Below are 11,630 nucleotides of genomic sequence, written 5' to 3' on the forward strand. Positions count from 1 at the left end.
TGTTAGCACGGAATGTTCTGCCACATACTGAACAGAGAAATGTGGACACTGTTGCTTCAGCATTTGCAGCTCTGGCTTTACGGAGTGCTCGCTTCTCTTGTGCCAAGATTGTCCTCCTGTGTTCATATGTCTGGCACCCCTGGTAAACCAGGGTATGCCATGTCGGTCGATCATGCGCCAAAAATTCCCAAGAGATGGTGTCGATATCCAGGGACTTGGGAGATGCTTTCAGCGTATCTTTGTATCACTTCTTTTGTCCCCCGTGCGATCGCTTTCCTTGAGACAGCTCACCGTAGAAGAGCTGTTTAGGGATGCGATGGTCTGGCATCCTTACAACATGGCCTGCCCAGCGCATCTGGGCTTTCATCAACAGAGTGTAAACTGATGATAGGCCTGCTCTGGAGAGGACCTCTGTATCTGGTATCTTATCCTGCCACCGGATCCTCAGAATTCTACGAAGGCAAGTCATGTGGAAGTAATAAGTCATGTGAATAATACCACTGAATGCGACACTGAGTGTTTTTGAGCATTTATGATAATCTAACTGACATTTAGAAAATAATTATTTTAAAATATATAGAAAAAAAAACATTTTTCTTTTTAGGTAGTCTGTGAACCTGAGAATTGTCTCCCAAAATTCCTCTATGATTCTCATCCATTTCTTTTTTATGAAGCTTTTGAGTTAACTTTGCTCCCTGACTGCCCAATGCACAATATGGGAATTTCAACCTACATTCTCTCAAATCTGTTTGTGCAGCTTTTGGTCTCTTTCTCATCCACTTTTGGGATGGCACAATCATTTTAAAATTGCATCAGATAGAAGAGGTCAATAGGGGGGGGGAATCTACCTAATATGTAAAAGGGTTTTAGAAAATGAAGTTTTTACTTAAACACACTCATATTTTGCACTAACCTTACCCAGTTCTGGCCTTCCTCGCTCACATTTAGCCTTGTTCTTTTCTACCAGAACAACCCATGACCTTTTGAAAAGATTCAGCCTCTGAATCTAAAAAAACTAAACATTCCCTGCCATGTTCTTCTTTCTGTCTTTCTCCCATTATGATCAATATCCTTAGGATGGGAGCCTATTTTCTTATTTGTTGTCAATCACATGGTATACTAATGGTGCCACAACGTTTCTCTTTTGTCAACAGTATTGTAATTCTACTGTTATATTTCCTATGATTTTAATGTTTATATGTCTTCTTTAAGATCTCTGTTCGCTATTTGAAAAATAGCCTTTTTCTTTTTTCCAATGACAAATTTTAATACTGGAGGCCAGATGAATTAAAATATTCAAAAAGTAATCTAGACTGGAAATTAAACATCTGGGATGGAGACAAAATTACAGCCACATAATCAAACAAAAACCCTCCCCAAACCTGCAGCATTCTTGAGTATTTATAGGCACACAATCAACATAATGAGGATAAGTTTAGATAGGCTTATTGCAATCACACCTGAAATGTGAAGGGTTTATACAAGCGGGCTCTCCTATTTCTTCATATTGCTCTTTTTTGGCAGTATATATGCAATTTAGCAGGAAATATTAAATGAACATGAATTTAATTTCAGTTAAAATTCAGCACTGCAGTTTTTTCTCAAGATAAAAATATGAACAAACGATCAGTTTAATTAAATAATAACAATAACAATTTTAGCAAAAGAAAGCAAATATCATACCAATAGTATTGGGTGCAATCCCAAAACAATTTTAAGCACTACTTGGACACCATTGACATTTGACAAATTCACCATCAGTCAATTGCAAAAGGCAGCTTTACTCGGAACAACTTACATCCTATGATGATATCTGTTACATCATCAACCATCCACATCTGCCTAATCCAGGTACTTGGGAAGGACTGAATAGGCATACAAAAATGCCAAATCCAATCTGAACATCTGGCTGACCGCAATGAATCACAATATAAAAAACTCATTTGACAAGATTATAATAACAATTAAGTCACAAGTTGATTGAAACAATTCATTTATAATATTTTATATATGCTGGTGTGTTGTCATATGAACAGAGGCTGATCTTCATTAAAGAACATTTAGAATGCTATATCAAATATCTGAGAAATAACTCAAAAGTAATGTCATTCTTGACGCTCCCTCTAGTGGCACAGTTACAGTTAGGCACAAAAGAAGGATGTAAAAAAACAGTACTATAATCTCACGCAATTGACCATTTCTCACTCAAAACATTCTTTAATGTGATATTATCTCTGTACATAGACTAGATGGATTAAAAGATTTGAGAAACTTATAGAGGATGGGAAGTAAATGTATCTTTAAAATTATATCCTATGGAAAGACCATCTGTATATAATATGAGACCAGTCCAGGATGAATAGTATAAATCATTTATATCACATCTGTGCTGGTATAATGTACATACACTTTTAGCTGTAATGTGTAAGGGCTATTTTTGGCAGATTTTTTTCCAACTGGGGCTCTCCGAATGATGTGGACATAGTTGAAGAAGACATTTTCTAATTATTAATAATAATAATTTTAAAAATGGAGATAGCTCATTATTCAGTTTCTTAATAATAATAGGTGCCTCCAAAGAGAAGGCAGAAGAGATCTCACTTCGGTTCAGCAGAATTCCCTTTCTTTTCCACTTGATTTCGGGGCATTGTTAAGAAGCAAGATAGCAACAGCCATTTCTCAGGAATGACTGTTGTAGCATCTGCTTATTTAACATTGCCCAAGGCTTTTATTTCTGCAACAGCTTTTCTCCAACAATCATGTTCAAGACCTGGTTTATCTACACAAAAGAATGTTGAAGACTTCCCATTGGGAAGACTTGGGAAACTCTTACCATGTCATATTGCTTATAATAACAATTGAAAGCAAAATATACCAATAATAATAGGGGCCTTGGATACAATCCCAAAACAATTGAAGTACTACTTGAACACCATCAGCACTGACAAATTCATTGACAAATTCATCATCAGTCAACTGGAAAAGGTAGAACAGCTTACATCCTGCAACGAGGTGGTACATCCAGTTTTAATGACAGATAAGGGATTTATTTTATTAAGATTCTCTCATGTAAAGCTATTTCATAAGAAGGATAGGAAACCAATAGGGAATCTCATCCAGAATCATTATTTTTAAAAAAGTACATTTGGCTGTTTATTTGTTTCTCCAGTGTGAAAAATCATTTGCCAATAGCACTCCATATATATAGTTGAAGGGGTGTGTGGTAAACACCTTACATTAGACTTTTCATTTCATTCTTGCCAGACTAGGCCTAATTCAAAGTGAAGAGAAACAAAGAATCCACTTCTTTTATGAAAGTCTACCATGCATGAAATTCAAGCCTCTTTCAGATCCATGCATAGTTTCTCAAACGTAGTTTTAAAAAACTTTTTACAAGCTTGATTTCTTTTTCTATATAACACAACATCTAATTTGCCTCAATACCAATTTCATCCACCCCTTCTCTTCCTAGGAAACTGAGCTTGTTTCCTGAATTGTGACCCATGAATCAGTTCAAAAATGTCAGAAGCCTTTTAAAAAATGGCAAAGATGATCAAAGTGCAAGGAGGTTATATTAAATTATATCACCTTTCATAAAGAGTATAAATTATTTACACAAAATGTAAGTGGAAAAAGAGAAATATTTAATCCTTGGCTGCAAAGTAGACAAGCTGTTCCTCAAGTTATTATCCATATGAATCTTCCATTTCATCACATTCAGAACTAATACTTTCATATGTCATCTGTAATTTCTTCAACTTTACACAAATGGCTCTTCCTTCTGCATCCCATCATCTGCTCTCATTTATCTTCTCTGTCCACTGTTGCTTATAACCACAAGCTCTTAACATTCCAAGAGCAATTACCATGTTCTCACTAGTACTTTAGGCATATTTTGCTTCTATCATGTCATTTAACAATGTTCAATTCAAGCAATTAGATGAAGCTGAAAACCACAGTGAATTTGTGAATGTGAGGCTGAGGAAAGTTCTCATCTCCTTTGTGCAGGCCTTACGTTATTATATCAAGAGAAGATGGGAGATATTTGAAGCTCAAACATGAATCTGGATGTTACATACATAATCCTAATTTACAGTAGTGGCCCAAATTGTGGAAACCTTTTGGGAAAAGTGTACAGTAGAAATGCCACCTTTGGTTAAGTTTCCACCAATTTTTCTTCTAATTTCTTTATAACTGTAGCCTTGTTCACTTAATAATACTATTTTACATCACTTTCTGGGCAACCAATTAACTCTTTGCACTATTACTTTAATTTTATTATGTTTTACAGCTGACTAAATGAAAGAACACAAAAAAAACCAACCAACTTGATAGCGATCACATAACACACTGACAAATGTCCTCCTCTCAGCTTCAATACATGACATCAATAACTGAATCCTACTGTGATCTGATTGGCTCATTGCCAAAACAAGATGACACCTGATTGGCTCTCTAAACACTCATGCTCATTGGCTACAATAAGATGAAGGAAAGCTACCTGATATCAACCTAAGCAAGTTGTGTTTCCTTTTTCTGGTTATTTGGCTATAACTTTTCATAGAATACAGTACAGATAATTGAATAAACTTTGTTGCATTACATTCTTGATTAAATTATCTTTCCATTGATATATAATTTTATGGTACTACTCCAAAGAAAAGTTGTGTTATTAGCAATCAAGCCTCAAAAATACACTTTTCCCAAAAGGTTTCCACAATTTTGGCCACTACTGTATAAAGGTGAACCATTAACGTGCCATGGCACATCTGCCCCTAAGAATCCAAACTGAAGTGAAGCTGCACAGGATTAAGAGAAACAAAATGCAAAACGACATTCACATGGCAAGTATGAAGAGTCTTAGAAATGATAAGACAAGAAACAATATGAAAGATGATAAATACCAGAATAATAAATAGCTAAAGAGACTAGATCAAGACTGATAAAGTTGTTCTGACAGCCAGCAGTCTGGAACAGAAGCTGGTAACAAGTTTCCATAGGAATGGGCTTAGAAGCAGTCTTTAAAATCAAAATCAGCTTTGTCAGACAGTTGATTAAAGTGACTTGCTTTAGGTGACATCATGGATGAGTATATGAATAAATGAAGGGAAGAATCATTTGGATGGCATAGGCAGTTCAATGCATTAATATCTGTATGAAAGAATTTATTAGAGTAAAAATAGGTCTACTTCTTATAATTTCCTTTTATTTCTAATCCATGATTCTGTGTCATGTTACTCTGCTTGTATGCTCAAGGCTAAGTCTTGTGATTACTCACTGTGCTTGAACACAAAAGTGCTACGCATAATTGCTCTCAACTGCTTCTGCCTATTACAGTCCAGAATTAATGTGCTATAAAAGGAAGCAGTGTTTCAGAATACTTGTATTCTCTGCAGGGGAAAAAGATGCTCACTTACCAGTATACTACATAAAATCTCACTTCCTGAAGAGTGCCTTCATTTAAAACTGTGTTCACATCTCTCTTAGTCCCAAACAATGCATTGGGTTTTTAAGATGCAGTATGTATTCACTAAGCCATGTTCTTTAGAACCGCATGGTAGGAGATTCTGCTGACCTTAAAAAAAAAAGATCCAAGTTATTGATACCTGAAGGGTATCCTGATGGAATTGGCTTATTGTATGATCTGATTATAGAAATCTGTTCTAAGAGGATCGTGTTTTTATATTTATCAAAATGTCGGCTTACCAAGATTAGACCACAAAAGCAAATACATTGTTAAGTCTTGCATTTAGCAAGCGCTTCAATTCACAAGATTATTAATGCTTGAAATGTGTAATTTTGTATTTTTATGCTTGCCTGTAAATTGGGAGAACATTTTAGAACAACCATGAATTGAATTTAACCTTTCCATTAGTTAAACACACACACACACAAATGTTTATATGCATTGGCCTACCAGAGGAATAGTTTCAGTCCGCTTAATACCTCATCCAAATTGGCATGAGACTGAAATCCCAGTGTGGCTTGCTCTTCTGGATACCTTTTTAGCCAAACCTATGAAAAAAAATTGCTTGTAAGCTACTGGCATCAATATACACATACATGTGTGTGTTTCTGTGTGTGCATATACATTTAAGTAAAGGGATGTGAGTTGAAGTGATAGTAACTCATATTGACACATCATCTTCCTGAATGGACAATTAAATTAACTTATTATGATTGATGCCACACTATTTTGTTTTTATTTATATTTATTTATTTCAAATAACAGAAATTTTTGAGAAAGTTCTTATGGATACCAAAAACAATTCATTTCAAATGTGTAATAGAAAGTCAGATGTGTAGACAATGAAAGATAAAAAGATAACTGAATAGTGGTCATAAAAATATGCAATACTTATTTTTGCCAGATTAGGATTTTTGCCAGGAGATAAAAGAAACAGATTAGCAATTTTGCCAACAGCTTGACAAATCAGCAAAATTTTAGGTAACTGTTTATTGCCTGAAGCTATCAATATATTTTTATTTCATAAAATGTGGAAGCGAAGAAATCAATTTGGGATTCACATCATGCAGCCATCTATGTACTCATAAAGTCATAAGTATTGAAGAAACCTTAAGAAGTGTAAACTATTGGAATAGAGAGACAAACAAGTGGTATTAAGTTTATAGTATTGTCAATAATTATTAATAATAATTTTATAATAATGAAAAAATATAATGTAACTTCTAAAACATTTTTAATGATATGATTGTAGGTTTGGAGGAAAGATTAAATACTTTATGGCACAACTAATGGAAGCAATCCAGATCTTCTCCATTCCATGAATTATTACTAATGGTGGGTGGGAAAAAGCATGAGTTGCTTTTGAAGATTCAGTTTTAATTGGCATTATTTAGAGAGGAATCCAAATGAATATCTAAGATCTTTATTTCTGTATAGGATTATACTACAACATGGATCAGGATTGGATTAAGGCTCATCCTCACAGCTGCTTTTCTATACTTTTATCCCATTCTGTAGTAACAGAATATCATGTTGGCATAAATCAGCATGTCCTTTATGAACAGGCTCATGTTAAATGTCAATGAAGATTCTCAATCATCCAGGTAGAGTTGAATCATGGCAACTGGACTTCTTTTCTTGTTGATTCGAAATGTTTCACTGCTTATCCAAGAAACTTCTGATCAAGTTGGTTAGGGGGATCCCATATTTGTCCTCCAAGGAGGTTTATGCTATGTTGTTGTTTAGAGTTCCCTTGTGTGACATTATAACGCCAATGGCCTGCCAAAGATTACACTCCAGAAAGAAATATGTGGGATCAAAATAAATATACTGATGCATATTTGTCAAATATTAAATTTAATTAAGATGATTTCTTTCCAGTCACATATTTAATTTGCCCTTTCTATTATATTAAAACTATAGTTTGTAATAATTTTTAGAAATGTTCACATAAAGGTATTTTTCAGTAATCTTTCCAAAGAGAATTGCAGAAAAGAGGTTTTATATTGCTTTAAAGGAGATGATTTTGTTGATGATTGTATAATTGGATTGTATTCTGTATTTCTACAATTCATTGATTTAAAAAGAGAAACACTTTTCAGAATAATAGCCACCAACACTGCGTATTATGTAGACAGTGCTGCCTTTCTATCTGTATTCGATATGCTCCTTTTTCACAAACATTTTCCCCCAAGCCATATGAAGTGAATGCATAAAACGTATATGCTATGCATCTCTTTCTATGGGACAAATGAATTGGCTTTACCAGAAAGCAAGACAGATAATGCAAAGTGTGTACACGGATTGGGGTGGGTGGGTGATACATTATTCATATTGATGTAGCTGGGATTTTCATTTTATTGGGAATGCCAATTGTTATCCTCTGCTAGTTGTTTTATTATACTAGCCATTTAATACTTTGCCTTGCCTTCTAGTTCTGCTTGAGTTCGTCAAGTATTCCAGCTGTGGATATAATAACTGAAATTGCCCGAGTGTTAATTGTCTTGATTCTATTTCTTCCACTGAGTTTGGACTTTAAGATTATCTATTTTCTCCTGATGTATTCACTACTAACCTTCTTCTTGACGTGTTAATATTTTGTGTCTGTTTTTCTGCATAATATAAAGTGCCATTTTTGCCTTGCTGCTCCTGTGCTCTTCTAAATAAAATCAATTCTACCAGATGCTTAAGTCACATTATTATGGTTTTATACAAAACATTTTACAGGAATCATGATGTCATGTCCATCCCTATTTCAGTCATATGTTAAAATGTCCATTTAAAATTATTCTGTAGGAGCAAAGACTGAGATGTGTTTTAAATGGAACAAAAGTTCATATTTATTCCCTCTCAGTAATACTGGATCTAGCCCAGTGATGGCAAACCTGTAATACACATGTCAAAGGTAACAATGCCACTACGTTTTCAATGAAACACAAGCATTCACAAACATCCAAGACCAACCCAAAGCACGTTCCATTGTCCTGCAATTTTTGAAGGCCTGGGAAACTGGACAAGAATGGGATATGCTCCTGAACAGCCTCTGGAGACTCTGAAAATCATGCAAGAGTAGGTTGTGCTTTTCTGCAGTTTTCAGACGCTTTAGAGACCACAGAAGACCAGTTTCCAAAGCTGCTTTAAGAACAAAAATCTTGTGTGACCCAAAACAGCCTTGAATAGCCTGCAGAGGTCTCTCAGCAGAAAAAGAACACTGCCTGAAGTGACATGCAGCCAATTCTGGGGAGCACTGGGCATCTTAACATACCTGGAGGAATGGCACAATTTGGTGTTTTTGAATGGTAGCAATATATATACACAACACACATGCAGGCTGGGCTTTTCTGGCCTGAAATGATAGCTTTCTGAACATATCCATAAGAGGTCTTATATTCTAGATATCAATCATCTCATGCTTACCATAATCCAACAAACATACTGATATCTGTCCATTTGTCAAAATTCCTGTTACTAATACTCTGTGCCACCTAAGGGGAAAAGAAACAAAGATGGGATTTTATTTATCTAAAGTATAGTGAATAGATTCATCAAAAGGGGTGAACTTAACTTCCCACCCAATGCCCCTGAGAACACAATTTCCAGGTATTAAAGTATTAAACATGTATTAATGTATTTCTTTATTACAATTGTGTGTCTCCCAGATTCCAAGTTGCTGCCCTGGATTATTTCGCAAATCAAAAAATGAAGTCCACTTAAAAAAAGAAAAGGAATACCCATCGTTTTTGGGGTACCTCAGTCCATTTATATAAGGAATACATAGCTGCACTCTCCCCCGTCTCCCAGAAAACTTATGGAATTTTTAAAATTTACTATATGAAACAGAAACTACCAAAAAACAAAACAAAACAAAAGCAGATGACAAGCTAGAAGCGGAGGCTTTACTTAGGAAGAAGAAAACCAATGTAAAGATATAAAAATATAAGTTTAATCTTGAGAGTTGAGAGAAAGAGAATTGTATTTTCTTTAAAGGAAATATCCTCAATGCTATGATAAACAGCAGGGGAAGGCTTGTGTTTTGTCTGGAAGCTGGCTAGAAAAATGTTGGATAGATAATTGTTATCTACTCATTCAAAATTCTCTTACAACTTTGAAGACCATGAGAACTGAATCTAGACTATGTCAAATTTCAGTCCCATTGAAATCAATAGGCTAGAAATTAAATTAGTCTCATTTCAAACCATAGTTAACAATTCAATACAATACAATTCCCAAATACAGATCAAGCTACAGGGATATAAATTGAAATAATAAATAAATAACAGTTGCTTACTTTTTTTTTTTTACTTCAGCTGCGTAGGTTTTGTTTTTTTTAACAGCAATAGCTCTAACATCTGCTGTGCTATAATATAGAAGCATATTTTCCATCAATGCTTCTAAATTATGCATCTATTGCCAAGACTGGAGGCTAAAGGAACATGGGTGACAGGCCAGTGAAACAAAATGATCCCTCTGTTCCTGGAGTTGGTCTAATGGCAATGCTGGGGTCATATTCAAGATGATTTCATCCTTGCTGGATTCCAGAATATGAGGAATGGCATCTGTGGAGTTCTGGTTGGGCCGGAAGCTTGAATACGCTGGTAAATCTTTTTCCTTAATTCCAGGGAAACTACTGGGATTGATCTTCAGAAAGACATCTTCCTGAGGCTTCCAAAAGACAGTGGTGATCTGCCTATTTACACTATGATCTGGGTCCGGAAAATTCTTTGGTGTGAACAGATAGATGTGTGCCATCTGATCATCCAGTTTAACCACCTTATTGGGAAAGAGAGTAATACAGTGACGAAAAATAATTCTTTGATCAGAATAATAGCATAGAAAACTTTAGACTCAGCATTAAAATGTTATCAAGACAAGTGATAAATTAAGATAATACCAACCAAATGTACTGTATAAACCCAGTCACTAATTCAAGAAGAAAAAAAGCTTAATGGTAATGTTACACCAAACCACAAAGACAAATATGGCACTCACAAACCATCTGGTGATTATGTCTGGTAGTACTGATGTAGCATACAATATACAAGAACGTAGTCTGGCTGCTATTATCTCATGTCAGCCTCTGAGGAAGGTTTTACAGAGTGTAATTTACATCAGAGCTGATGTTAATAATAATAATAATTTTTATTTGCCGTCACAGACCAAAATGCAAGTGCAACAAAAGAAAACACAAGAAAATATAATCCCAAACAATTAAACACCAGAAGCCTTGGCTAAAGGAAATTACAACGTTCTCCTCTAATAGTTACAGCTCTTAAAAGAAATTTAGAAACCTAAGTGGTAATATAGGAGGAGCCATCCCCTAAACAATATACCGGTAAGTAAGACCAAATTACTAACATTAGAACCAGAGGGATCAATTCCAAGGAGAGACAGTAATTTAGAGCTGATGTTAATATTCCAGGTCCTTAAATATATTTGGAGAGGCTTTAATAGATAAGAGGCAAATTAGTCTGACTTTTCCCCTCAAAACGCCTTATAAAATGAAAGTCCATATCCCTCTAATTTACTTTACTAAGAACAAATGCACTGAATATTTTTAAAACCTGAGGACAATAGTATATATAGTATACTGAGAAAGACTATTTCTTTTTTTACAATTACCAGATTTAGGTATAATTCAGTGGTTTCCCCTGGCCGCGAAGACATCTCCGACGGCCATGACGGCCTCCTGCGGCCCTCCCGGGCCTGGGGGCCTTCTGGTAGCCACGATGGCCTTTAAGAATCTGGACCAGTGGCCCCGATGGCCCTCCCAATGGGCCCCTGGGCAAACCATCCTAGCCTCGGTGGCCTTCGGGTGGCCCTTTTGGCGGTCCCGGCGGCCCCGATGGCCTTCCCAGCGGCCCTTGGAGGTTCGAGAGGACCTAAGACCTAAGAACTACCCCAGAGACCAGACTCGTGGGTGTGGCCGAAACTGGACATCTTTGCCCTCCCCCCCTTCCCTCCTCTTTTGACTGTGGACATTTTAATATACCCAAGGACAGTCCTATTGGCCCTGCGCGATTCACCCCTCGCGCAGGCCTGGCCCATTAAGATCACCAGGGCCCACCTTGAGGATGGGGTTTGGAACCCCGAGAGGTGGCATGCTGCAGGCACAAGCCAAAAACTTCGGAAATTGGCCAAATTAAGGCTCTTTTTAAAGGGGTGT

The 11,630-nt window shown here is 36.0% G+C and overlaps 1 pseudogene; it reads right to left on the bottom strand.

The window, feature by feature from the left end:
• Positions 1 to 5,807: 5,807 nt before the first annotated feature.
• Positions 5,808 to 11,630, bottom strand: part of LOC107286067 — a 14,763-nt pseudogene continuing 8,940 nt past the window's right edge.

Source organism: Protobothrops mucrosquamatus, unplaced genomic scaffold (assembly GCF_001527695.2).
Source record: "Protobothrops mucrosquamatus isolate PMUCROS unplaced genomic scaffold, P.Mucros_1.0 scaffold243, whole genome shotgun sequence".
NCBI lineage: Eukaryota > Metazoa > Chordata > Lepidosauria > Squamata > Viperidae > Protobothrops > Protobothrops mucrosquamatus.